Here is a 26,698-nt window from a genome sequence, read left to right on the forward strand (position 1 = left end):
CTCCTCAAACCCCCTGCCAACAGTCCGAGGAAAAGGGTATCAGTCCATACCGGATGGAGGTATTCGAGGGTCCAAAAAATGGAAGCTGGCATATCCGGGGACAGCATGAAACAGAGCAAAGCAGCAGAAACACAGCAAAGCAGCAGGAAACTACAAAACACAAGAAGACAACGATGAGAGACCAAAGAGCTCGAGACTGAGGGAACATGAGACCAAGGAAACACGAGACCGAGCGAACAGGGACCGCGCAAACGGGGACCGTGCAAACAGTGACCGCTCAACCGACAATACAAAAAACACAAAAGAGGGAGCAAGGGAACAGAGAGCAAGGGAGCGGAGATCAAGGGAGCAAGGAGCGAGAGAGCGGAAAGTGAAGAGCGAGGGAAGGAGAACGAGGGAACAAAACACGGGAACGAGGAAGACGGGAAACACATAACCGGGAAGCAACAAGCGGAAAACAAACAATGAACAAACAGAAAACAGGACAAACAAGCAACAAACAAAGACCAAACAAGAAGCACCAAGAAACACCAAGAAGGCCTGGGGGAGGGAACTCAGGGTGGACAAAAAACCCCCCAGCAAACCAGTAGGGGTGCAGGCACCTCCTGCAGATCGTAAAACCCCAAACTGGCAAATGACAAAAAGTCTGGATGCAGGCACCTCCTGCAGGTCCTATTAAAAAAAATCCAGACAGCTGGTGCCTCCAGCAGGTCGTAACACAAAGTCCTGAAAAAAAATTTTCGGTCCATAACCAGTCCAGGAACAAACAAGACTCTGGAACAAGGTGGATCCATTGCTAGAACACGGTCTTCGGGCACATGGCCTTGCATTCTAGAACTCTTGGATCATCTCCAAGGAGCCATGGTCTTCACAAAGCTGGATCTTCGCGGGGCCTACAATCTGGTCTGAATCAAGCCCGGGGACGAATGGAAGACCACCTTCAATACACACAGCAGCCATTACGAGTACCTAGTAATGCCTTTTGACTTGTGTAACGCTCCGGCGGTCTTCCAAAACTTAATGAATGAGGTCTTCAGGGATATGCCCCACAACAGTGTGATCATCTACCTTAATGATGTCTTAATTTACTCTAAGGTCCTGACTACTCATCGTACTGAACGTTCGCCGGATTCGCCAGTGTTTTAGAGAACACTGGCTATTCGCTAAATTGGAGAAATGCCACTTCAAACAGGAATCCTTGCCCTTCTTGGGCTTTACTGTTTCCACTTCAGGCTTCCGAATGGACCCGGACAAGCTAGCTAGCATTCAGGAGTGGCCTCAACCTGTGGGACTTCATTCACTACAACGGTTTCTTGGCTTTGCCAACTTCTACAGGAACTTCATTTCGCGATACTCTCACATCGTGGCACTGCTCACTGCCCTAACCAGAAAAGGTTCGGACACCAGACATTGGCCTCCTAAAGCCGTTCAAGCTTTCAAAGAACTGAAACGGGCCTTCCTACAAGAACCCTGTCTCTGTCACCCGGATCCTGCTCGTCGATTCATTGTGGAAGTGGACGTGTCCGATGTGGCGGTAGGGGCAGTAATCAGCCAGTACTCGCGCAGGGATCCTTGCTACGATGCTCATTTTTCTCCCACAAATTCTCCCCCGCGGAGAGGAATTAGGGAATCAAGGATAAAGAGCTTCTGGCCATAAAGTTGGCGTTCGAAGAATGGAGGCAGTGGTTGGAGGGGGCACAACACCCCATCACAGTATACACTGATCACAAAAATTTAGAATCTCTTAGTAAGGCACAGCGTTTAAACCCACACCAAGCTCGCTGGTCCCTCTTCTTCAGCCGGTTCAACTTTGTACTGCGCTACCGACCAGCGATAAAAAACGCCAGGGCAGATGCCTTGTCCAGACTGCATGACTGTTGTAAATCTGTTAAGAAAGCTGGGCGTTAGATGGGAGGAGCAATCTGAATGAATGGCTCCTAAGAAGGAGGAGTCAGCTATCTTGAAGGGTCTCAGATTCTGTTATATTCCGCTATGATGGGAGTTAACAATCTGATGTGAATCTGCTAGGGAGTTAGCAAACTGTTAGTGTTCTCCGTGAGGAGATAGCAATCTGTTATGAATCTGAGTTAGTAGTCGTGAATCCCTGGACCGGTGGCAGATGACCTCGCCCCCGGGAGGATATCTCGAGAGGGACCACCGGCTAGGCTTGAGTATGGAGACAGACACACATTAGTTCTTTTATTAAACAGGTTTTGGAAACCACCAGAGGTGGCAGTAGTGTGCTGATATGCCCAGGAGGGCTGTAGTCCCTTAGACACTGGAACCGTGATCCAGGATGGCTGAGCTGTTGAGAAACTAAAGAAAGTGAGTAGGCAGAGTAGACAAGGTTCATGAACAGAACTAGACGACAAAACTCCCATAAGGTCTCAAGGAAGCTCAGGAGCTGGAAAGGTTTAGGCCCTCGAGGAGCGAGTACCTGGTTCCAGGGAAAGCTCTGAGAAAGTGATGGTAACTCACAATTGTTTATAGCAGTGATAGCTTCCAGGCAGTAGAGAATCTTCGAGGAGTGAGTACCGGTTCCTATCTGTAATCTGAAAGTAAAGAAAAGAGCGAGGCCCCCAAGGAGCAGGTACCTCTGGTAAGTCAGAGGAGGCAGAATAGCTTGGAGGAAACGTAGCCGAATCCGTATTCAAATCCTCTCCTTGCTAACTCAGTTAGATAGTGAATTAGAGACCTTTAAATATTGGAAGCGGATGACGTCATCTCAGGGGGGTACCCCTGAGGTTCGCGCCCTTGCTGGTACTTCAATCAGAGCGCACTCGCGCCCTAGGTCATCAGGCAACATGGCGGATCTGCAACGTCGAGCCAGTCCGGGGACACCGGAGGGAAATGGCATGGAGACGCCGTGGCAGCCAGCTGTCCATCAGACCCAGAGGGAGTCTCACAGAGGTAAAGAGGGCGGAGTGAGAGCATCGAACAGCGACGGACGCAACAGTACCCACCTTCAAAGGGGGATCTCCTCTTCGGGTACCAGGCTTAGGTTTGGAAGGATGCGTGAGGTGGAACTGAAGAAGCATCCCTTTATCCAAGATATTGGTCTGAGGCTCCCAAGAGATTAAATCGGGGCTGAAGCCTTCCCAAATCAGAAGGTATTCAAAAGTCTTGCCTCTGTTACGAACATCCAGAATCTCTTTGATCTTAATTTCTAATTTGTCTTCTGCACTGATGACAGATGGATCTTGAGATTTGGAAAAATCTTGCAGAGTGTTGATGATATCAGCAGCAATGGATTGAGCTGCTGTGGACTTCACTGAAGGTATCAGTGGAAGTGGTGATGTTAGAGTACGTCCAAAATCCACTTCTAAAGATGACTCTCCAGTACAATCTGCTGGATGAGAAATGAAGTAGAATTCAGCAGTAACAAGTAGCTGCTATGGACGTCACTGAGGCTTCAGTGGAAGTGGCGATGTTAGAGTACGTCCAAAATCCACTTCTAAAGATGATGGCATTACCAGGGGAAACAGACTAGCTGGTTGCCAGAGATATCTTCCTCGAATCAATTATGTGCTGTGGCTCATCAGACACATCCTCCGAATGGATGGAACATGACAGATATCTCTAAGTTTATAATCCGTGATAGTGAATTAGAGACCTTTAAATATTGGAAGCGGATGACGTCATCTCAGGGGATGCCCCTGAGGTTCGCACCCTTGCAGGTACTTCAATCAGAGCGCGCACGCACGTGTGCGCCCTAGGTCATCAGGCAACATGGCGGATCTGCAACGTTGAGCCGGTCCGGGGACACCAAAGGGAGACGGCATGGAGATGCCGCAGCAGCCAGCCGTCCATCAGACCCGGAGGGAGTCGCCACAGAGGTAAAGAGGGTGGAGTGAGGGCATCGAGCAGCGAAGGATGCAACAATGATGCAGAGAACACTCCAGACTTAGCCCATTATATCCTAGACCCTGCCAGAATCCTACTAGTAGCCACCAACATGGTGCCCCAGGGGAAGATGGTGGTCCCCCTCCGCCTTCGAAGATTCTAGCCTGGGGTCATAACTTGCTCATCACTGGACACCCGGGCCGGACCCGGACCTTGGATCTGTTGTCCCGCTGCTATTGGTTGCCTTGGATGTCCCAGGATATTCAAGCTTATTTCAGTTCCTGCCCAACTTGTGTGCAACAGAAGCCACTGCCCGGTCACCCGTGGGGGTTCCTGCAGCCTCTTCCAGCTCCTCACGAACTGTGGACTCACATCTCCATGGACTTCGTGGTAGACTTACCCTCTTTCCATGGCAACCAGGTAATCTGGGTAGTGCTTGACAGATTTTCAAAGATGGCACATTTCGTTCCTCTACCCAAGCTATCGTCTGCTCCCGAGTTGGCACGACTATCCACTCAACACGTCTTCCGCTCCATGGCCTTCCCCAGCACATTGTATCCGACTGTAGTCCCCAATTCATGGCTAAGTACTGGCGCTCCTTATGTAAAACATTTAGGGTGCAGTTGGATTTTACTTCTGCTTTCCAGGTATCAGTCAAGCTGACAGATCAATAGGGGGTTGAGGACCTTTATCCGCTCTTTTGTTGGGAGCCATCAAGATGACTGAGCAATGCAATTATCTTGGGCGTAGTTCTTTCACAATACACACGTGCACTCGGCTACTGGGACTTCTCCCTTTCAGGTGGTCTTTGGCAAACAACCCAGACCTCCTTTGCCCTTGCCTCTAACTGTGCCTTCCCCTGCGGCCCAGCCCATGGCCCAACTACTTCACGAACTATGGGACACAACCAATACTAACCTTCTAAAGGTCACCAACACAGCCATGCGAATGTCAGATAGACACCATCGCCCAGCTCAACTGTTTAGTCCAGGGGACTGGGTGTGGCTGAGCACCTACCACATTCGTCTTTGGGTTCCTTTGAAGAGGCTGGCCCCAAGATACATTGGACCGTTTTCTGTCAGCGAACGCCTGGGTCCTGTGACTTACTCTTACGCCTTCCTACCAGTTTACTGATTCATAACTCGTTTCACATATCTCTATTAAAACCTTTGGTGCTCTCCTCGTTTCATGCCACTCCACCCAAGACTCCGAAGGTCATCTCTGAAGAAGATCCCATCTACCAAGTCAAGGAGATTCTGGATGTATGACGGTATCACAGACATTGGGAGTATTTGATTTCCTGGGAGGGATTTGGTCCTGAGGAGAACTCCTGGGAGCCATCATCAAATATCCTGGATAATTCCCTGCTCCAACACTTTCATCGCACTCACCCCAACAAGTCCGGTCCTTCTGTGAGGGGGCTTAAGGCGGGAGGTACTGTTGTGGCTCCTGGCCACGGCAGGCCATGGCTGGTCCCGCCTACCTCCTCCGACACTGGCCGGTGCCTCCTCTGGCTGGCGCGGTGTGCCCCGCATCGGGGCCGGCCGACTGTGGTCTCCCATGTGGCTCTGAACGCCATCATCTTCCTTTCAGCGGGGCTATCCCTAGGTGTACATGCGCGGGAGACTCCGCCTCTTAAAGGGGCCATGGCGGAAAACCTCGTCCCGACCCCGATGGATGACATCAGGACTGAGGGGTATTTAAACCCTGCCTCAGTCCCCAGCTCCTTGCTTTTGCAACAGGTCGTCTCCTCGGAGTGCTAGTTGCTGTTTCCTGACATCTTCAAGTTCCTGCCTTCAGTTCCTGCTCCTGATCCTGGTCCTGTTCCTGCTCCTGCTCCAGTCCTCGGTTCCTGAAGTCCAGTCCCGGTGTTCCAGCTCCTGCTTTCCTGCCCGTGCCAATGTTCCTGACTCCGTTTCTCTCCTTGTCCTCCATTTCCTCTGATTCCTTCCTCGGCTTGATCTCCTGGCTCTGACTTTGGCTCGCTTCCTCGACTATGCTTGTCTACTGCCCATCTTGATCTTTGGCCTGGTTCCTTGTCTCTGCCTGTCTGCTGCCTGCCCCAGATTTTCGGATTGGACTCTTGTTCTACACCTCTGCTGCCAGCCCTGACCCGGACTCCTGACCTTGCCTACGCCTGCCGTCACTTCCGTTTTCATTGAGGCGACCTGCATCTGCTGGCCCAAGGGCTCAACCTGTGGGGAACGAGGGATGGTATAGGTGAAGCTCCAGCTGGGATGTCCTCACCAGTACCACCAGCTGGTGATGAGAACCATTGAGGGTCATCCCTCAGTGGTAGTACCAACCCTCATCCTGGTCCAAGAGTCCACAGTGCTAACAACGGTCATTGAGACCAAGCGGTGCACTTTTATATGCACCTCAAAAATTTCTATAAACAATATATCTATGGTATCTTGCTCAAAATAAGACATTAGCCTTGTTTGACCAATAATTACTTCCTACATGCTTGCTGTGATGGAAGACATTGAAAACTATAATGCAGTCCACTGGCACGTCTATGATGGTTATTTCATTACAAAGTTCATTGTGTGTTAGACTGAGTGAAACTTAAGCAAAAGGCTTTAAATTTCAGTGCAGACGTTGCACACAGGAAGGCAATAATGAAAACCTTTACCATGGAAAAAAATGCTACTTTGCCCACAAAAATATGTATTATTTCCCACTCACTATCGGGTGAATTTTAAAAGCCCTACGCATGTCAAAGCTGGGAAATACGTGCATATATCAACCCAGTGTGCGCCATGCGGATTTTAAGAGTTGCCTGGGTACGTGTGTATCTCCCGGTACATGAGTAAAATGTTTTCATAAAAGGGGCGGGACGTGGGCATGGTCTGGGAGGAGCATGGGCATTCCAGGATATATGAATGAAACCAGCACATAAGTATGAAACAAAAAAACTAGGTTAGTCAGCAGGATTTTAAGGGTCTGGGCTAATAGAGTAAAAGAGAGGCAAGTTAGCTAGGGGATTTAGGAAGTCCTCTCCTTTACTGGGGCAAACTGGAAACAAACTGGGGAAACAGGTAATTGTGTTGGCATACATATCTAATAAAATCCCTTTCACTTATGCAATCGAGACGGCATTTGCACGCAGATGCATGCATCAATGTAAAAATGTGTGTGCATGGATGCACATATAGCCAATTTTATACCACGTGTGCATATAGCGCATATTTTATAAAATTGCCACTTCCATGTGCCCGAGTCAGCAAACGCACGTACATGTGATCCCACGTACAGGTCTTAAAATTCACTTTTATGAAGGCAACTTTAAAACGAGTGCACTGGCACCCACACATGCACATATGGGTGCCCGAGTGTTCATACACTGGAATTTTAAATCACGCACAGTTAAAATACATCTACCTCGTGCACATGTGCTCCTAATTTTAAGAAGTTACTCGAGCAAATGTATTTCACATATCTTCCTTAGGACTTTGTCAGCTTTAACACATGCAGGTAAGCAGATGTTAAAACTGCTCGCGAGAAGGCCATTCCCAGTGTTACCAATTAGTCCACCAATTTGCCCAGTCCATCTCAAGGTCATTCAGACCCCTCTGGTTCTTTAGCCTGTACTACCCTTAGTTGATCCAGACCCCTCACCCAGTCGATTTAGGCCTAAATAGATTATTGCAGACTTACACCTCATCAGTGGCAGACATTTGTGGCTAGCAGCTCGGCATACTCTGCAGCTGCTGGATTTAAAATACGGATTTACATGCATAACTCTTGGTTGCACACCAGAATGCCACTGGCACACCCCAACCTCACCCCCTTTTTTTTAAAGCTCGCAAACGTGCATATATGCAGGTATTTTGCGGCTTTTAAAATATGCATGGTTCACAGACAGCCCATATAGTCGCAAATATGGGCCTTTTAATGCGAGCAACGCTTTTAAAATTCAACCTTATGTGGGTAACAATACCTGCATATCTAAGCAACACACATCTTTTTACCTCCATATCTTTGGAGATAGTTCTGAGGTGAGATTAGTTTGGGAAAGGCATTTAAGGTGGGCAGTTTTGAAAAATCTGAATTAGCCATGTTGTTTTTACCTAAACAATGTACCTAAAAAGCAGGCACAAATTTGTGTGATTACATTTCATGAGGCAATAATCAATGCCCCATGAAACCACCTTGGTGGCATTGGTCAAGTTGTAAGGTCTATAAAATTTTAAATAAATACATATAAAACTACCTGCATAGTTTTGCTTAAGTTATTCTGGCAAACTCTGTAGGTAAAAATTACCCACGTGGAGTGCCTAGACTTCAGGTAATTTGATTATCTATGCTGAGAGATCAATTGACAGCCTCTGAGCAGATAAAATATCTGATTAATCTGAGCTGGCTACCTTAAAAAAATGTTCAGCCAAACCTAACAGGTTAGATTTTTGGCTGAAAACTCACTATTCTAGACCATCAAAATTTTAACGACTTGATTTTTTAAATTTTTTTATTTTTATTATCATTTTTTTTATTATAAGTTTTTATTTGAGGAGAGAGCAAAAAGATTAAAACCAGTATGCAAAATATTACAAAGAAAAAAAATGTTAAAATTCATATAGGAATTCACAAGTTAAAATGTCAACAAAGATAGCTATAAGTAAATGCAGAGTTAATGGTGTTACGATAATACAAACCTAAAGACTCCTCCTCTCTTTTATCAAGAAAACTTTACACCACACTCATCCAATCCCATTCACACCCATACAAACATCACAAATAAAGTGCTGAATAGTTGATGTATTGCTGAATACAGGCAATACATAAACAGATACTCTTAGCGCATATGTAGACCAAAGAAAATATTTTTTTTGCTTTAACAAAACAGCTGGATGCCCGCTAACATTTTTTTGGCACAATCTTTCCATAGAGGCATGATTTCTGTCCTCCAAATATCTAAATTAGACAATGCATCAGTATGCCAGGTCAATAGTTTATAGTTTATTGGGTTTTTTTATACCGTTACATCAGTCGTTAGACCATCACAACGGTGTACATTAACATAAAATACAGTTGTATACAGTAATATTATAATCAGCTTAATAACAAGTTAATAACAAATTAATATCATAAAATATCAGGAGCTTTAAAATTATACTAAAAACAATAAAATCATAAAACCTTAAAAAGCATTCTTACATACTATAATCATCAAATAATAAGAACAATGAAAATCAATAAAATGACTTTCTTAGCTAAGGTCAAAGCAATACTTTGTAGTCTTGGCCCACCTGCCGGTAATTTCAGTATCATCAAAAGAGTAGAAATACATTTTGTCAGTCCATGTAAGGGAAATCCATAATTTCTGATGCAGATAATCTGTAACACCTTTCCTAAAAGTATTAAATTTGTGACAGCCAGTCAACATATGGCATAGGTCACCTGGAGTGGTACCTCATTTTAAGCAAGTTTCTAATGTCCAAAGCTTCATTTTAGCACCTTTTGTTCCGGTTCTATAAACCCGGTGGAGAATTTTGAATTGTACCTCCCACTAGTTGGCCACTTTTAAATTATGATAAAGAATGGAAAAAACAGCCTGAAGGTCATTGTCAGTGACAGTCCCAAGTGCGCACTCCACTGCCCTTCTAGATGAGATAGGCCTCTTAAGTGGGAAGTATCATTAATTGTTACACTCGCTGCCCGCAGTAGCTCCGCAGTGCGGCCCTCTCACATTTATAAGCATCCTCCAGGCTCCAGCTCTCTGTCGCTCACGGTAGCGGGCCACCGGTTCTGACCTCGGGCCCCTGCCAGCATCTCCGGACTTGCTCCGCATCCCGGGACTTCCAGCCAGGATGCCTCCATCTGTCGGGCCTCTCCGTGGGGTTCGCGGAGAGACGCCACCAGCAGCGCCGCACCCCTCCCTAGGCACGCACGCGTGCATCAGTAGAACCTTTAAAGGGCCCGCGGTGGGAACCTGGCCGTGGACCCGGATGCTGACGTCAGATCCTTCAGCGAATAAAAGCTCAAGCCTTGCACAGAAGCTTTGCATTTGCAACAGGTCTCCTCGGTTCCCTGTTTGGTCCTGAGTACTCATTGCTTCCGTGTCTCCTCATTCCAAGTTTCTGAGTGTCTTCCTGTTCCTGTGTCTTCGTTCATCTTGTTGTACTTCGACTGACCTCCTGGTTCCAACCTCTGCTACATCCGACCTTGCCTGTCTTCTCCAAGCCTGACCTCTGCTACGTCCGACCTTGCCTGCCTTCTCCAAGCCTGACCATTGCTTCGCCTGACCATGCCTGCCGTCTCTTTGCCTTGACCACTGCTACATCCGACCACGCCTGCCTTCTCCATGCCTTGACCACTGCTACTTCTGACCATGCCTGCCTTCTCCAAGCCTTGACCACAGCTACATCTGACCATGCCTGCCTTCTCCGTGCCTTGACCATTTCTACATCTGACCAGGCCTGCCTTCTCCGTGCCCTGACCCTTGCTACAAACGACTACGCTACAGACTTCTTTGTTGTCAGAGTTCTACATTGCTTGCTACAGCTTCTTATTGCCGCCAGGTCTCATCCGATTTTGACAGTGATACCTCTGTCCCTATCCTCTGGACTTGGACTCCTAAGGCTTCGGACTTTCTCTGCTCAAGCATCTTCAGTCAAACTTTGTTCCTTAGTGCTTGAGTTCCTGTACTGGGACCAGTACAGGATAATACTACGCCACCTGCTGGCTGCTGTCTTTGAGCTGAACTGTTTGCCTTCATGGTTCTATCTCGAGGCCTGCCTAAGTCCTGCCAGCCCTGGCACCCAAATTCTCAACCCGAGGGGAAACTCCAGTGGCCTCTAGCTGCAGCTCACTCCATCTGCTGATGGTGGGGACCCATAGGCCCTTGCCTGCGGGTTGCGTCAACCCTACCTCAGCCCAAGGATCCACCTCCAATGCATCAGATTACAAAGGCCATGGATTCGGTGGCGCCGTGTGCTATCTAGGCCATCCCAGGACTGGCATCCGAGTTGCATGAACAACAGCAATTCCTTAAGGCTTTGGCCTCCTCCATGGACTGTCTTTACACCCAGGTCAATGCCTTTCTTAGCGATCCGGCTTCTCCTCCTCCACAGCCACCTCCATCATTGCCATGAGCCTTGTTGGCTCTTCCAGTGCCTCCATGCTTCAATGGTGACTCCAAGCTCTGCAGAGGGTTCATAAACCAATGCTATATGCAATTCACTCTGCAACCCTCCATCTTCCAGGATGATTTAACAAAAGTCACGTTCATTTTATCTTGCCTTGAAGGGAAAGTCCTGGCCTGGGCTTCATCCCTGTGGGAAAGCTCAGACTCCCTGTTGAGGGAGTTGGTTCAATTTGTGGCTATCTTCAAATGGACCTTTGTCGATCCTGGACGGCATGTTGTAGCAAGCACCAGTCTACTCCACCTCCTTCAGAGAAAACAAAGTCTTTTTGATTACACTATAGAGTTTCGGACTTTGGCTACTGAGCTTGCTTGACAAGAGGATTGCCTTCGAGCCATTTCTCTTGATGGTCTCTCCTCCCAGCTAAAAGATGAGTTGGCTGCTCCCTTCCTCCTTGCAGGACCTTATAGACTTGGAGGGCTGAATAGATCACCGTCTTCAAGAGCGTCACTGGGAGAGTCGGATGCCTAAGTGATCCTCGCAGGTTCGTTCACGCTCACCACCTGTCACGAACTCCACATCCAGTGACACTAGAGTGGTCAAGGTGGAGGAATCCATGCAGTTGGGTCATGGGCGACTGACACCGGAAGAAACGCCTTCGGGGAAGACAAATTGGCTTGTGCCTATATTGCGGAGCACCAGGCCACTATCTAGAGAATTGCCCGATCCATCCAGGAAACTCCAGGGCCCAAGTTCAGTAGGGGTCCTGAACTTGGGGGCAACTTCTCCGGCCCCTCAACACTCTGTTCTGGTTACACTATTTTAGGACTCCCGGTCCTTTCCGGTCATCACTCTGGTTGATTCCAGAGCAAGAGGTAATTTAATCTCAAAGACCTTGTGCAATTTTTGGGTATTAAAACCTGCTCTTTGGTTCCTACCTTGTGCATTCCCTCTATATATGGAGAGCCCCTTCCTGGCCGCATCTCCATGACCATGGAACCTGTTCAGCTACAAATAGGGGCCTTAAATCTTGAAGAACTAGAGCTACTAGTATTGGAAAAATCTATTCATCACATAGTGTTTGGACTTCCTTGGCTACAGAAGCACTCTCCCCAGTTCAACTGGTCTTCACTACAGTTGGTAGAGTGGGGTCCAGCTTGTCACCAGTCCTGCCTTCAGAAAGTGACTCCATCAGAAACGATTCCTTTGGATACCAACTCTTCTGGCATACCTGCTCCATATGCCGCCTATGAGGATGTATTCTCCAAACAAAAGGCTGACCTTATGCCTCTTTGACGGTTCAGTTGTCCAACTGATCTTCTACCTGGAACCACACCCCCCTCGTAGACGCACCTACCCTCTGTCGCTACCTGAGACAAAAGCCTTGACCGAATATATTCAAGAGAATCTGGAAAAAGGGTTTATCCGCCCCTCTAATCCCCCGCAGAAGCGGGGTTCTTTTTTGTAACCAAGAAAGATGGGTCACTTAGACCGTGTATTGACTACCGCGTGCTAAATGCTATCACCCGTAAGGATAAATACCCCTTACCATTGATTTCAGAACTTTTTGACCGTCTTCAGGGTGCTACAATCTTTACAAAGCTGGATCTATGCGGGGCGTATAATTTAGTGAGGATCCGTCCCGATGACATCTGGAAGACTGCCTTTAATACTAGAGATGGTCACTATGAATATATAGTGATGCCTTTCATCCTTTCCAACGCTCCTGCTGTATTACAGCGAATGATGAACAACCTTTTTAAGGATCTACTATACACCAAAGTTGTGGTTTATTTGGTTGATATCCTCATTTTTTCAAAGGATCTCAATACCCACCGGACTGACGTATGTATGGTATTGCAACGTCTTCACGAGAATCATTTGTTCGCAAAATGATAAGGGGAATGGAACAGCTCCCCTATGAGGAAAAACTAAAGAGGTTAGGACTTTTCAGCTTGGAGAAGAGACGGCTGAGGGGGGATATGATAGAGATGTTTAAAATTATAAGAGGTCTAGAACGGGTAGATGTGAATCGGTTATTTACTCTTTCGGATAATAGAAAGACTAGGGGGCACTCCATGAAGTTAGCATGGGGCACATTTAAAACTAATCGGAGAAAGTACTTTGCAGTTAGTATAGCTGTGTTTAAAAAAGGATTGGATAAGTTCTTGGAGGAGAAGTCCATTACCTGCTATTAAGTTCACTTAGAGAATATCCACTGCCATTAGCAATGGTAACATGGAATAGACTTAGTGTTTGGGTACTTGCCATATTCTTATGGCCTGGATTGTCCACCATTGGAAACAGGATGCTGGGCTTGATGGACCCTTGGTCTGACCCAGTATGGAATTTTCTTATGTTCTTATGTTCGTATGTTCTTAACTGGACAAATGTTTATTTGAGAGGTCCAGTTTGCCATTCCTTGGCTATATAATTTCGCCACAAGTTTTCTCTATGGACCTGGATAAATTGAAAGTCATTCAGGGTTGGCCGCAGTCTGTGGGTCTCAAAGTGCTCCAGCGCTTCTTGAGGTTCCTTAACTATTACCGGCATTTTATCCCTCATTATTCCACACTGGCTGCCCCCTTGATGGCCCTGACCAGGAAGGGCCAGAACACATGGAATTGGCCACCCAAAGCTTTAACTGCCTTTCATCAGTTGAAAGAGGCCTTTCAAAAGGCATCCTGTTTACATCACCCTGATCCGACTTGCCCATTCCAAGTTGAGGTGGATGCATCTGCCATAGGGGCTGGGGCCGTCCTAAGCCAACGAACCGCTACTGGTACCGTAGTTCTATGTTCATTTTATTTTCAAAAATTTTCATAGGCAGAACATAATTACAGCATTGGAGACTGCAAACTACTTGCCATAATATTGGCCCTAGAGAGTGGCATCCTAGGCTCGAGGGCTCACAGCACAAATTTATTGTGTTCACGGACCATAAAAATTTGGAACATCTAAGCCAAGCTCAGTGCCTGAACACCTGATAGGCCCGGTGGGCCTTATTCTTTTCCAGGTTTGATTTCAAGCTCTGCTACCACCCCACTGATAAGAACTTCCGAGCGGATGCGTTATCTCGATCATTTGAACCCGAAGATATCCCTGAAGAGCCTGCCCACATCATCAATCCAGCCTGTATCTCCATGTCTGCTACCCATCCAGTTTCTCCTGGAAAAACTGTGGTGCCCCGATAACTTCGAGAAAGGGTCTCCATTGGGCACACAATTCCAAAGTTGCCGATCACCCAGGACAAGCACAAACCGTGGCACTGCTCCAGTGGTTCTTCTGGTGGCCTATTCTGGTCTCCGACGCAAAGGCGTATGTCAAATCCTGTAATGTTTGCGCACTAAAAAAATCCCCAGTCGGGCGACCGTGGGGACTCTTACAACCATTTCCAGCACCCGAGGAACCGTGGACCCACTTGTTAAAATACTTCATTGTGGATTTACCTCCTTCTAAGTGTAATACCGTGATATAGGTTACCATAGACTGTTTTTCAAAAATGGCTCATTTTGTGCCCCTTCCTGGCCTACCATCTGCACCTGAGTTGGCACGATTGTTTTTCCATCACATTTTCAGACTGCATGGTTGCCTTTCTCTGTACCTTCTCCATCGCAACTATATCTTTTTTGAGATGCGGTGACCAGAATTATACACAGTATTCAAGGTATGGTCTCACCATGGAGCGATATAGAGGCATTATGACATTTTTCGTTCTATTAACCATTCCCTTCCTAATAATTCCTAACATTCTGTTTGCTTTTCTGATTGCTGCAGCACACTGAGCCGACGATTTTAAAGTATTATCCATTATGATGCTTAGATCTTTTTCCTGGGTGATAGCTCCTAATATGGAACCTAACATCATGTAACTACAGCAAGAGTTATTTTTCCCTATATGCAACACCTTGCACTTGTGCACATTAAATTTCATCTGCCATTTGGATGCCTAATCTTCCAGCCTTGCAAGTTCCTCCTGTAATGTATCACAGTCTGCTTGTGATTTAACTACTCTGAATAATTGTGTATCATCTGCAAATTTGATAACCTCACTTGTCGTATTCCTTTCCAGATCATTTATATATATTGAAAAGCACCGGTCCAAGTATAGATCCCTGAGGACATCGCCTCCTATCCTATGACTTTTTAGTTTTCGTAGAAGCCTCTCATGAGGAACTTTGTCAAACGCCTTCTGAAAATCCAAATACAATGCACCTACTGGTTCACCTTTATCCACATGTTTATTAACCCCTTCAAAAAAATGAAGCAGATTTGTTAGGCAAGACTTTCCTTAGGTAAATCCATGTTTACTCTGTTCCATTAAATCATTTCGTTCTATATGCTCTACAATTTTGATCTTGAGAATAGTTTCCACTATTTTTCCCAGCACTGAAGTCAGGCTCACTGGTCTATAGTTACCCGGATCTCCCCTGGATCCTTTTTTAAATATTGGGGTTACATTGGCCACACTCCAGTCTTCAGGTACAATGGATGATTTTTAATGGTAGGTTACAAATTTTAACTAATAGATCAGAAATTTCATTTTTTAGTTCCTTCAATACCCTAGGATGCATACCATCTGGTCCAGGTGATTTGCTACTCTTTAGTTTTTCAATCTGGCCTACTACATCTTCCAGGTTCACAATGATTTTGTTCAGTTCGTCTGACTCATCATTAACAACTTGATTTAAGACAGATATATCTTAAATGGATATTGGGGGTTTGCCCAATTAAACTTGGTTAATGATGAAAATCAGCTACACCAAGGAAAATCCTAGAATTCCCCTATTTTGCCCACCTAAATTTTCTCACCTGAACTTAGCCAGTTATACACTTTGAAAATCCACCCCACCATACTTTTAGGGGACAATAGTGTGCAGCTGACCAAGACAAAGCCAATTTCAAAGTAATCAGGAAAGGCGAAGTTGTAACATAAATAATTCTGCTTGTCTTTCTTTTAGCTGTATTTGTAAAACTGTAATTAAAAAAACATAGCTTATATTTAGGGACAGAAAACTTGACAGCAACAGAGAAGTAATAACAGCTTTATATTTTCTACCCTGTAGCTCATGGGCACAGCAAAAGTTCCCAAACTGGACAGATCTTGGTTCAAAATCAGCTCTGGCTCTTTTCCCCTTGCAGTATGACAAAGGGTTACAGACAGGGCCGGCGGAAGCACTAGGCGAACTAGGCGGTCGCCTAGGGCGCCAGCTTCCCGGGGGCGGCACTGCCCCGGTAAAATTAAGAGAGCCGCGCTCAGCCGCTGCCCTGGTAAAATTAAAAGAGCTGCATTAAGCCGCCGCTGCCCCCCCGAAGCCGCTGCCGGCAGCCCGCCCCAAAAGACCTATCTGACCTCCCCCAGCGGTTCGCGTGCTCCCGGTCTCTCCCACTGCCGTTCCTGCTGGGCTATCAGCACGTTCAAGCCCAGCGGGAACGGCAGCAGTGCAAAAAAAAAAAAAAAAGCTGTGGCATCCGCGGCTGCCCTTTTCTTCCTCCCGCCCCCCCCCTGACCCGGAACAGGAAGTGATGCGCGGGAAGGAGAAAGAGCGGTGCCGCATGAAAAAAATAGCGGCGACAGCAGCATCGGCCCCCGAGCAATTGAAGCAGCCGGGAATCGGGAAAGGAGTCAGCAGCACGAGCCTCCTGCGGCCGATGGGATTCTTCCTTCTTGGCCTGCGGGAGCTGGAGGAGGAGGAGGCTGTTGCAGCTACCATTTGTGCTGGGGGGGGGGAGGAAGTGAGTGAGAGAAAGAGAGAGAAGCAGCCAGCCTGCCTGTGTGTGATTGAGAGCCTGTGTGTGATTGAGAGCCTGTGTGTGTGATTGAGAGCCTGTGTGTAAGTGAGAGAATGTATTTGATCGAGAGCATGTGTGTGTGATTGAGAGAAACTGGTCAGAGAGCTGATGTATGTGTATATGTGAGAGACAATGAAAGTGACTGCTCAAGGAGATGACTGATGTGTGAGAGTGTGAGACAGTCAGGGATGTGACTGATGTGTGTGTGTGTGTGTGTGAGTGAAAGAGAGAAAAAGCATGGAAGTGAGAACTCTGGGTATGTGAGAAAGCATGGGAGTAAGAAGCCTGGTGTGGTGGGGGTGTATGTGAAAGAAAGCATTGGAGTGAGAAGCCTGATTATGTGAGAGAGAGCATGGGAGTGGGAAGCCTGTGTGTGTGTGCATGTATGAGAGAGAGAGACTGGTTGGTAAGGTGACGGTGTGACTGGTGTGTATGTGAATGTGAGAGAGAGAGAGAATGTGATTCAGGGAATGAGAAGCCTGTGCACCTGGAGAGCGAGCATGGAAATGAGAGAGAGACTGGTGTATGTGTGTGTGTGTGTGTAACAGAGAGAAAGTGATTATAGGAATGAGAAGCCTGTGCATATGAAGAGTGAGCATGGGAGTGAGAACCTGGGTGTGTGTGAGACACAGCATGGGAGGGAGAAGCCTGTATATGTAAGACAGAACAGGTGATTGGTGTGTGTTTGTGTGTATGTGAGAGAGAGAAAGAAAGTGATTATGGGAATGAGAAGCCTGTGCATGTGAAGAGTGAGCATGGGAGTGAGAAAGCTGGGAGTGTGTGAGATACAGCATGGGAGTGAGAAGCCTGTATATCTGAAAGAGAACATGGGAGTGGGAAGCCTGTTTGTGTGTATGCATGAGAGAGATCAGGTGACTGGTGTGTGTGTTTGTGTATGTGTGTGAGAGAAAGAAAGTGATTATGGGAATGAGAAGCCTGTGCATGTGGAGAGAACAAGCATGGGAGTGAGAGACTGGTGAGTGTGTGTGAGAAAGAGAAAGTGATTATGAGAGTGAGAAGCCCATATATGTAAGTGGAACACGGGAGTGGGAAGCCTGTGTGTGTATGGCATGAGAGAAACTGTTCAGGAAGGTGACTGGTGTGTGTGTCAAAGACTGTTTGGGAGATGATTGGTGTGTGAGAGACAGAAACTGGTCATGGGGGCATGCATGACTGATATGGTGTGTGTGTGTGAGAGACATGGGCCTTAAGGAAGAGGACCATGAGTATAGAGCTTAGCCACTACTGCTGCTTCTGGTGTGTACTACAGCCTGCATGGAAGGGGAGTAAGAGAGCTGCTGGAGGGGGTAAGTAAAGATGGCTTTTTAAGTTTATTTTTCTTGATTGACTGCCATTTTAATTATTTAATATTATGTGATGTGTCTGCTTTTTTTGTTTGAGCAACAAATATAGCTTTGGTTTATGTTTTTTTTATTTATTTTTATTTATTTATTTATAAAAGAGTTTCTATACCGTCGATAAGACAAATCATCTCAATGGTTTACATGGCATAAAAATGTCAAATAAGTGTTCTGTTATAAATACAGACTTCGTTATTTTCATTAATGCACAATGTAAGTTAATTGTGTGTGGAGGCGGGGGGGGGGGGGGGGGGCGGCATAGCTGACGTTTCGCCTAGGGCGCCTAATACCCTTGCACCGGCCCTGGTTACAGAATACATTGAAGAGTAAAACACACCACAATCCCACAAAATTGAAGGCACTCTGAAAAACTGCCTGTACTTTGCATACACTTTTTAAGCAAACCTACTACTACTTGCTACTGTCTATACCTGCTCAATATCAGGTGACTTTTCAAAAGAGTTTTGCACATAAAGGGGTAGATTTTCAAAGGGTTACGTGCGTAATATATGCACGTAACCCTTTAAAAACCATCCTGCGTGCGCCGAGCCTATTTTGCATAGGCTCGGCGGCGCACAAGCCCCGGGACGCACGTATGTCCTGGGGCTTTGAAAAAGGGGCGGGAAGGGGGTGGGGGCATGGGCATGGCGCAGGTCCAGGGGCGGTCTGGGGGCAGTCCAGAGGCAGGACTGAGGCCTCCAGCACAGTGGCTGTGCTGGGGGATGGCACGCCGGCAGCCAGCCGGCGTGTGCAAGATACACCATAGGCAGGCGTAAATACTTGAAATAAGGTAGGGGGGATTTAGGTAAAGCTGGGGGTTGGGTTAGATAGGGCAAGGGAGGGGAAGGTGGGGGGGGAGCAGAATAAAAGTTCCTTTGGAGAATGGGGAAAGCCATCGGGGCTCCCCTCGGGCTTGGCGCGTGCAAGGTGCACAAGTGTGTACCCCCTTGCACGCGCCGACCCCGGATTTTATAACATGCGCGCGGCAGCGCGGGCATGTTATATAATCGGGTGTACATTTGTGCGCGCCGGGTAGTGCGCACAAATGTACACCCGATTTTATAACATGCTTCTTTAAAAATCTACCCCAAATGCAACATAATACCTTATCAATTTTCAAAAGCTATTTATATGCGTAAAATAAACTTGCATGAGTAAATCCTATGAACAATTGAATGGTGTATTTTGTAGCAATTTTAAAAAGTCCATTTACTCGGGTAAAGTGCATTTACATGCGTTAAACCCAGTTTTAAGCATGTAAACGCTTTTGAAAATCAGGTCCTTAGTCATTTTAAAATGAGTACACAAGCAGCAATACACATACATATCTCCAAGGACATGTGCTAAGCAGCCTCTAATAGGGATGTGAATCGTTTTAGGACGATTAAAATTATCGTCCGATAATTTTAATATCGTCTTAAACCGTTATGGAACACAATACAATAGAGATTCTAACGATTTATCGTTATAAATCGTTAGAATCGTGAGCCGGCACACTAAAACCCCCTAAAAACCCACCCCCGACCCTTTAAATTAAATCCCCCACCCTCCCGAACCCCCCCCCAAATGAGTTAAATAACCTGCGGGTCCAGCGGCGGTCCGGAACGGCAGCGGTCCGGAACGGGCTCCTGCCTCCTCAATCTTGTTGTCTTCAGCCGGCGCCATTTTCCAAAATGGCGGCGAAAAATGGCGGCGGCCATAGACGAACACGATTGGACGGCAGGAGGTCCTTCCGGCCCCCCGCTGGACTTTTGGCAAGTCTCGTGGGGGTCAGGAGGCCCCCCACAAGCTGGCCAAAAGTTCCTGGAGGTCCAGCGGGGGTCAGGGAGCGATTTCCCGCCGCGAATCGTTTTCGTACGGAAAATGGCGCCGGCAGGAGATCGACTGCAGGAGGTCGTTCAGCGAGGGTTCCGGCGCCTCGCTGAACGACCTCCTGCAGTCAATCTCCTGCCGGCGCCATTTTCCGTACGAAAACGATTCGCGGCGGGAAATCGCTCCCTGACCCCCGCTGGACCTCCAGGAACTTTTGGCCAGCTTGTGGGGGGCCTCCTGACCCCCACGAGACTTGCCAAAAGTCCAGCGGGGGTCCGGAAGGACCTCCTGCTGTCCAATCGTGTTCGTCTATGGCCGCCGCCATTTTTCGCCGCCATTTTGGAAAATGGCGCCGGCTGAAGACAACAAGATTGAGGAGCAGGAGCCCGTTCCGGACCGCTGCCGTTCCGGACCGCCGCTGGACCCGCAGGTTATTTAAGTCATTTGGGGGGGGTTCGGGAGGGTGGGGGATTTAATTTAAAGGGTCGGGGGTGGGTTTTAGGGGGTTTTAATGTGCCGGTTTTGCGATTTTCGATTTTTCACGATTTTTCACGATTTTTCACGATTTTTCACGATATTTTACCCCCCCAAACGGCAACAATACGATTCCCTCCCCCTCCCAGCCGAAATCGATCGTTAAGACGATCGAGGACACGATTCACATCCCTAGCCTCTAATCTACCACTGCTAAAGCTGGATTCTAGGAAGCAGGATACGTTATTTGCTTGCAGGTTATTCTGACATGATGACAGGGTTCTGCAGCTGCCTGATCCATGGCGCACAGCTTTTCTTTTTGTATCCAAAATGACATCATCATGCTAACGGCAGAGCCGGTAAAAGATGCCGTTCCGTCGGGCAGCGAGGGTGAGGGGCAGCCCACTAGCATCAGGTGCCCTGAGAGACAATCTCGGGCTGAAACAAACATGAAAAAAAAAATGAAAAAGAATCGCCATGAAACTGAAACTGACAACAGAGGGAGTCCTCAGAGAGAATGAGACACGCCCACAAAATGACATCATCATGCTAACGGCAGAGCCGGTAAAAGACGCCGTTCCATCGGGCGTCGCACGCTGAAGGGGCGCGACAAAGGGGCTTTCCCCTTTGTGCTCCCCTTCGTGCTAACTTTCGTGCTTTGTGTAAAATAAGTTTAGTTATGTTTGTTATTTAATTAACCTGTTTTAGGTGATTTGCTATTCTACAGGAAGAAAGGCAAAACCTGAATAATAGTTTATACAAGTTCAATAGATTTTTTTTTTTATAGAAGATAGATATAGATCCTTTGTCTAAAAAGTTTGCATTTACATTTTTAATTCTAGATGTTCTATGTATCCGACTAAGGAATTATATTTCCTGCTTGTTCAGTTTGCAATGTAAACCGGCCTGATTTGCATTTTATGCAAGAAGGTCGGTATATAAAAATTAAAAATAAATAAATAAATAAATATCCATGGTAAGTTGCACACAGTTGTGATCATGCAGACATGCAAATATAGCATCTTGGTGAGTCTTCTGTGTATAAAACGAGTTACATGGAACTTGCATGTATTTAGTACATTGGATCCTTAATCATTTTTCTATGAGGTTTGAAGAAAAATATATATCAAGAGAACTAGAAACTAATTTCCATGGCTCATCAACATAGACAAATGTAGATCAGTAGATTAGTACTTTCAGTGTTTTCCTCTGATAATGGGATACTCTCTTAAATGCAATTACAATACAGTTTTCCCTTTTTATAGGATTTTCAACACAGCACTAAACTGTTTTAGGTGATTTGCTATTCTACAGGAAGAAAGGCAAAACCTGAATAATAGTTTATACAAGTTCAATAGATTTTTTTTTTTTATAGAAGATAGATATAGATCCTTTGTTCTTGCAATAGCTATTCTGACACTGAAATAAAAGATCTATGTAATCTCCAACACCCATGCACATCTTCTTTGGATAATTTAGATGTTGATCGAATAAAATGCACAACCAGAAAAGAATCTAGTTTTCTCTAGGATCAATACAGAGCTATTAGACCTATACTGCAGTGCATTGTGTGAATCTTTATATGGAATTTTTAAAAAATGGTAATCAAATGGCATGGATTCTTCTGTAACATATATTTGTTGAAAAAATGTCATGTACATTATGAATACTTATTTTTTAACACACATATATGGAAACGGCCCCAACAGCTTTTCATTTTCCATAGCTGGGGCCTTTTCCATATATGTGTAGTAAAAATTAAATAAGTATTCATAATGTACATGCCGTTTTTTCAACAAATATGTTATATAGGCATCCATGCCATTTGATAGCCATTTATTAAATATTCTGCATATGGATAGAATAGACAAATGCATTTCTTATTATTATTCACTTAATGCACTATAGGTCTAGTAGCTATATTGATCCTAGAGAAAACTAGATTCTAGTTGTGCATTTTATTTGATCAACATTCAAAATATCCAAAGAAGATGTGCATGGGTGTTGAACATTGCATGGATCCTTTCTTTAGTGTTGAAATAGCTATATATGTACATATCCGTCTTAAGGAAAATATCTTTTGAGCTGTTCAGTTGGAGAAGAGACGGCTGAGGGGGATATGATAGATGTATTTAAGATCATGAGAGGTCTTGAACAAGTAGATGTGACTCGGTTATTTACACTTTTGAATAATAGAAGGACTAGGGGGCATTCTATGAAGTTAGCAAGTAGCACATTTAAAACTAATCGGAGAAAATTCTTTTTCACTCAACGCACAATAAAGCTCTGGAATTTGTTGCCAGAGGACGTGGTTAGTGCAGTTAGTGTAGCTGGATTCAAAAAAGGTTTGGATAAGTTCTTGGAGGAGAAGTCCATTAATGGCTATTAATCAATTTTACTTAGGGAATAGCCACTGCTATTAATTGCATCAGAAGCATGGGATCTTCTTAGTGTTTGGGTAATTGCCAGGTTCTTGTGGCCTGGTTTTGGCCTCTGTTGGAAACAGGATGCTGGGCTTGATGGACCCTTGCTCTGACCCATCATGCCAATTTCTTATGTTCTTATGTTCTTTGTATAAACTACTGTGCAGGTTTTGCCTTTCTTTCTGAAGAATAGCAAATTACCTGAAACATTTTAGTGCTTTGTTGAAAACCCTAAAGAAAAGGGAAAACTGTACTGTAATTGCATTTAAACATTTAAGAGAGTGCCCTATTATCAGAGGATAGCACTGAAAGTACTAATCTACTGATTTATATTTGTCTTTGTTGATAAACAATGGAGATTATTTTTTGCCTCTTTTGGATATTCACTGTTCTTCAAAACTTAGATAAAAAGTATTAGGGATCCAATGTACTAAATCAATGCAAGTCCCATGTAACTCTTTTTATATACAGAAAATTCACCAAAATGTTAAAACATACATTTCTGCATGATCACAACTGCAACCATGCATGCAGGGAAAAAAAAGCTGTGCAGCAGGGATCAAGCAGTTACAGAACCTTGTCGACATGCCAGCATATCCTGCAAGGAAATAATTTTATTTATTTATATTCCACTTTTCACAGTGCTTCAAAGTGGATTACATTCAGGTACTGTAGGTATTTCCCTATCCCCAGAGGGCTTACAATCTAACGGGCCGATTCAGTAAAGTCCGCGGGAGAGCGGGCGAACGCCGGCTCTCCCGGCGCGCGCATAGGCCACTCTCCTGTGCATGCGATTCTGTATTTAAATTAGGCCCAGCGGTAAAAACGGGCAAAAGGAGGTGCTAGGGACACTAGCGCATCCCTAGCGCCTCCTTTTGGACCGGAGCGGTGGCTGTCAGCGGGTTTGACAGCCAATGCTCAATTTTGCCGGCGTCGGTACTTGAGCCCGCTCACAGCACGGGCTTGGAAACCGGACGCCGGCAAAATTGAGCGTCCGGTTTTCGATCCAACAGCCGCCGGCCGACCACATTTTTTTTTTTTTTTTTTTACTTTTGGAAAGTTTCAGGATATTGGAAAGTTTCGGGATATTGGCGATATTAAGTCAGAGGGTGCCCAGAAAAGCAGTTTTTACTGCTTTTCTGTGCACTTTTCCGGTGCCCGAAGAAATTAGCGCCTACCTTTGGGTAGGCGCTAATTTCTGAAAGTAAAATTTGCAGCTTGGCTGCACATTTTACTTTCTGTATCACGCAGGAATACCTAATAGAGCCATCAACATGCATTTGCATGTTGCAGGCGCTATTAGGTTCGGTGGATTGGACGCATGTTTTCAGCCCCTTACTGAATAAGGGGTAAGGGAAAACACGCGTCCAGTGGCGGGTTAACAGTGCGCTCCATCGGAGCACACTGGACTGTATCGGCCTGTGTGTTTGTACCTGAGGCAATGGAGGGTAAAGTGACTTGCCCAAGGTCACAAGGAGCGACAGCAGGACTCAAACCCTGGTCTGTAGCCCACTGCTCTAACCACTAGGCTACTCCTCCACTCCAATAATGTATCCTGTTTCATAGAACTCAGCCTTAGCAGGGTAGATAAGAGGTTGCTTAGCACATGTCCTTAGGGTCAGTGCTGAGAGGCAGGTATAGGTCAGTAACAGAATTAAAGATGGAAAGGTTTGCTTAAAAAGTTAATGCAAAGTACAGACAGGTTGTTTTGTGGGCATGTGGTGTCTTTTACTCTTTTCTGTAAATCTCCTTCATACTGCAATGAGAAAAAAAGAGCGACACAGTCCTGAACCAGGGTCTTCCCAAGACTCGAATTGGTCCTCAGGAGTCAAAGGGTTACTGGGGCTATACCAGTATTCCCAGGAACTTGAGAGCTTGAGACCTCTACTCTGCTCTGGGATCCCTGTTCTGGAAGAGCTGTAATTCTATCTGAACCCGAGTACCTGTGAAGTAATCAAGTCTGAATCTGAGTATCTGTGAAAGCTAACTGGACTATTTTCGGGGTGGACTGGCCTATCAGGGCTTCAGGCATGCCCCAGTGGGCTGGTCAGTGCAGTCACGTGACATTGGTGCTGATTGCAGTGGCGGCCTTGGCTCGAAGGCACCCAACATCAAATTACCGTATTCTCGGACCACAAGAATCTAGAGTATTTCCGTCATGCGCAACGTCTTAACCATAGACAAGCCAGATGGTACTTGTTTTTTAATCACTTTGACTTCATGCTCAAATATCACCCTGGAGACAAGAATACCAGAGCTGATGCCCTGTCACACTCTTTCCTCTCTGAGGATATTCCTGAAGAACCTCAGCACATCATCGACCCGAAGAAAGTCATCTTGGCGGCTACCCATTCTGTGCCTGCCGGTAAAACAATTGTGCCTAAGAACCTCAGAAAGAAACTTCTATACTGGGCTCATGATTCCAAATTGGCTGGCCATCCTGGTCAATACTATATTCTGCTGAAATTACAGAAGTACTATTGGTGGCCTACTATTAAGGAAGACACATGCTCCTATGTAGCGTCATACTCCAACTGTGCCAAACATAAACCTACTTCTGGTCAGCCTTGGGGATTGCTACAACCGTTGCCAGTCCCGGAACAGCCATGGATTCACATCACTACTGACTTTGTAGTTGATCTACCTCTTTCTGGAGGAATGAATACTATCTGGGTAATGGTTGACCGTTTCAGCAAGATGGCTCATTTCGTGCGCTGTCTGGCTTACCCTGAGCCTTGGAGCTTGCGAAGCTCTTCATCGCACACATCTTTCGCCTTCATGGCCTACCGAAGCACATAGTCTCGGATAGAGGATCTCAATTCATGGCAAAATTCTAGAAGTCTTTGTGCAAGCTATTTGACATCTCTCTGGATTATACATCTGCTTATCATCCACAATCTAATGGCCAAACTGAAAGGATGAATAGGACCCTAAAACAGTTCATTCAGGCCTTTGTGATTTGCCATCAGAATAACTGTGCTGAGCAGTTACCATGGGCTGAGTTCGCCATTTATTCACATCCAGCATCATCCACTGGATCAACACGATTTGAAGTGGTATATGGATGTTTATCTTCACCGCCACTTCCACTGAAGCTCTCAGTGTCATCCCCAGCAGCTCAAGCCACTGCTGATGATATCCATCAGTTATGGACTCAGACTAAAGATATGCTAAATAAAGCGGGTGATCGAGCAAAGAAGTCCTACGACGCTCACCATTCTAAAGCGCCTGTGTTTCAACCTGGTGACAAAGTCTGGCTATCAATTAAGCATCTGAGACTAAAGCTACCCTCCACTCGATTCGCTCCTCGCTACATTGGACTGTTTCCAATCCTCCGACATCTTGGCAACATTACATACCGTCTGAAGCTACCGCATGGATTGAAAATCCACAGCGCATTCCACGTTTCACTTCTGAAACTATTCATTCTCAGTGAGTTCTCATCCAAGTCTCCTGAACCAACTTCTATCAACACAGAAGATGACCTTGAATATAAGGTTGAAGCTATTCTTGATGTAAGAAGACGTGGCAAGACTTGGGAATACCTTCTGTCTTGGTAAGGTTACGGCCCCGAAGAAAATTCTTGGGAGCCGATGGCTAATATCCTGGATAAAGAGATGCTTCTTCAGTTTCACCAGATGCATCCTCAAAAACCAATACCTGGTACAAGAGTTGGAGTCCGCCCTTTGAAGGGGGGTACTGTTGTGACCGTTGGTCTTCGACAGCTTTGCCTCACCTACCTCTCACTACTTGCGGCTCCTCCCGCTCACCTCAGACTACTGGCTGCCACGGCGTCTGTTTGCCGTCCTCTCTGGCATCCCTGGACCGGCTTTGGTGCTGCCTCCCGCCATGCTCTTCCAAGGTACCTTAGGGCGTGAGCACGCGCACTTCCCTCATCTTTATT

This window comes from Rhinatrema bivittatum, chromosome 3 (genome assembly GCF_901001135.1).
Source record: "Rhinatrema bivittatum chromosome 3, aRhiBiv1.1, whole genome shotgun sequence".
Taxonomy (NCBI): Eukaryota; Metazoa; Chordata; class Amphibia; order Gymnophiona; family Rhinatrematidae; genus Rhinatrema; species Rhinatrema bivittatum.